The sequence below is a fragment of the Equus przewalskii genome, chromosome X, assembly GCF_037783145.1.
Source record: "Equus przewalskii isolate Varuska chromosome X, EquPr2, whole genome shotgun sequence".
Taxonomy (NCBI): domain Eukaryota; kingdom Metazoa; phylum Chordata; class Mammalia; order Perissodactyla; family Equidae; genus Equus; species Equus przewalskii.
This window is the reverse complement of record NC_091863.1, coordinates 96,549,653-96,553,086: the sequence shown is the minus strand read 5'-3', so window position 1 is coordinate 96,553,086 and position 3,434 is coordinate 96,549,653.

The window sequence follows — 3,434 nt, the reverse complement described above, 5'->3', positions numbered from 1 at the left end:
AGGAAATAGCCAGACGCGCATTGATTTCTGACCTTTCCATATGGACTACAGTTTTATGAAGGGGAAAATATACACTAAGTAGGACTGTACACTAAAGATTTAATTTTTTTTTCCTTTTTAATTATGAAAGTAAGACTTGAAAATAGACACTTTGATTCAAAAGAGCTTGTTAATCATTAAATCCAATAGTTTCTAGATAGGAGTTAATCCATCATTCCAGAACCATTGAAGAAAAGGAGTCCTGGAGCCGTTGTGTGCTTACAAGAATACCTCATGGAACTGTCTCGTAGCCTCCTCTGGATGACCTGTAGCCTTTTATCTTTGTGTCTGTTCTGTAGAAGAGAAATAAACCAATTACTAATGCCCAGGACAACATAATTCCTTTGTCCATAACACCACTGTAATTCTATTGAGGTCAGGTTCAGTTTACAAATGAAGTTCTGGTTCCAAATAGGCTTTTGGTCCAAGTTCATCTGACATAGATTATTTCTCTAGTTTCCACATATTAATAAATCCTGATATTGGTTCAATGAGTTCAAAGATATTTCTGAAAGGACTGAAAATATTGGCACAACCACAATGGACTTGTTTCCCATTCTTGCTAGAGCAAAACACTTTTCGCTCCTCAAGAATGATGTTGGATTACTGTAAACTGACCAGGTAGTGACTCCAAGTGTAGAGAATGTTTCTGATATTATTAGTTTTTTACAGAATATTAATATACCACCATGAATTTGGAATGCAATTGTTTATTTGATTTTAAATTTTTTTTATTCCATTGTTTTCAGACTTTCATACAAGTTTCTTTTACAGCTGGCAGGAGTAAGTTCTTCATTCTTGTCCTTGCTTGTTACATTAGCCTGTATTCTTAAGGTAAACTTCACTTGGTCGCCCAATAAATCTTTCTAAATGTTACTGGATTTTGTTTGCTAGTTTTGTTGAGGAGTTCTGTGCCTATATTATAAGAGATATTGGTCTACAGTTTCTTATTCTTTTGATACTTTGCCTGGTTTGGGTATCAGGGCAATACAGCTGAAATTAGTTGTTCCTTTCTCTTCTTGTGAAAAATTGGTATTAATTATTTTTTGGATGTTTGATAGACTTGTCTGGGTTCTGCTATGTGGGATGTTTTAATTACTAATTTGATTTTTTCCACTTGCTATGGGTATATTCAGATTTTCTATTTCTTCTTGAGTAGGTTTTGGTAGTTTGTGTCTTTCTAGGAACTTATCCATTTCACCTGAGTTACCTAATTGTTGACATACAGATGTTAATATAATTCCCCCTAAAACCCTTTTTATTTCAGTGAGTAACATCTCCTCTTTCATTCTTTATTTTAGTAATTTGAGTCTTCTCTCTTTTTTTTCTTTGTCAGACTAGCTAAAGATTTGTCAACTTTGTTGATCTTTCCAAAGAAGCAAACTTTGGTTCATTGATTTGCTCTATTTTTCTAATCTCTATTTCATTTAGTTCTGTTCTAGTTTTTATTATTTCCTTCTTTCTACTTACTTTGAGTTTAACTTGATTCTCTTTCTCTTTCTTTTCAATAGTTAGATTATTGATTTGAGATCTTTCTTCTTAATTTATGTCCTTACAGCCATAAATTTCCATCTAAACACTGCTTTAGCAGCGTCTCATGTTTTCATATATTGTTTCTTCATTTTCATTTACCTCAAAGTGTTTTCTAATTTCCTTTCCCATTTATCCTTTGACTCATTGGTTATTCAGCAATGTATTGGTTATTCAGCAATTGTTTCATTTCCACATATTAGTGAGTTTTACAAGTATTCTCATTATTGATGTCTATTTTAGTTCCACATGGTTGAGACTATACTTTGTATGACTTCAGTACACTCATGCGTCTCTTAATGTTGGGGATACCTTCTGAGAAATGCATCCTCAGGTGATTTTGTTGTTGTGAGAACATCGTAGAGTGTACTTACGAAAACCTAGATGGTATAGCCCACTACACACCTAGTCTGTACGGTACTAATCTTATGGGACCATTGTCCTATATGCAGTCTGTCATTGACCAAATCATCGTTACGCAGCACATGACTCTACTTTTAAATTCACTGAAACCTGTTTTATGGCCTAGCATATGGCCTCTCCTAGAGAATGTCCCATGTGTGCTTGAGAAGAATGTGTATCCTGCTGCTATTAGGTGGAGGAGTCTATAGATATCTGTTACATTTAGTAGTCTGTTCAAGTCTTCTGTTTCATTGATGATCTTCCACGTGATTCCACCCATCATTGAAAGTTGGGCATTTAGATCTCTAACTATTATTCGAATTTCCTATTTATCCTTTAAATTCTCTCAGTTTTGTTCCATGCACTTTGGAGTTCTGTGGCTAGAGAGAGAATTTGTTATTACCTCCCCTAATATTGACACTTTTTGCAAATATCCGCATTCCTCTCTTCTTTGTTTCTTTTAGCCCTCTATTCACACATCACCTTACTGGAAGAGTGTTTCATGGTTAGCTTTATGTTAGGTGAAAGAGCAACAGCCATGACCCCAGTCACCAAGCATGCTCAACTGCTTTACCATGGCTCACTTTTTATCTATAGCACTCAAATCTTCTCAGTAATTTATAAAGTTTTTTATTGTTTTCCCATCATCCCACACCAAAATATAACCTGTAAATTATCAAGGACTTTGTTTAGTTCACTTCTAAATCTCCTGCATCTAGGCCAATCCTTAGCTTGTAGTGGATGCTCATTAAATACTTGCTGAATGAATTGAACAAATGAACTGGAGCGGTGGTCAGCATACTTTTTCTGTAAAGAGACCGATAATAAATATTTTAAGCTTGTGGGCCATAAGGTCTCTGTCACAACTGCTCAACTCTGCCAACATATTTTGAAAGCAGCCAATACTACGTGAACAAATGAGCATGGCTGTATTCCAGTAAAACTTTGTTTACAGAAACAGGCAATGGGAAGGATTTAGCCCACTGGTTGGAATTTGCCAACCTCTGAACAGGAGGATAACAACTACAGGAAAAACTCAGTGACAATAATGACTTCAGGACAGCACCAATGGCTTTGCCTATCGATTCAGAAACTGGACACACTATTATATTGTATTGTGGAAGGGGTGATTATATTGTAGTTGTGCCTATAAGCATTGGATTATGGTGAGCATTAAAAGAGCTTTCCTGATAGACGCCTCAAGACTATGGGCATATATGCCTAGCACACATGGATTTATCTTTCATTCCACAAATGTTTATTGATCACCTATCTGTTTGGCAAAGCCCTAGTCAGTGGGAATCGTATATTAGACATATTGTGTTGCAGTGTGTTAAATAAGCATTCGGTTCGTTATCTCATCTAGGTTCCTTTTTCAGAAAATTTGCTCATGCTGCAGTTTGGGCAATGGTTCATGTCATCTTGCTTCCCTGGCAATAGCTGGTTAAATCACGAGAAACGAA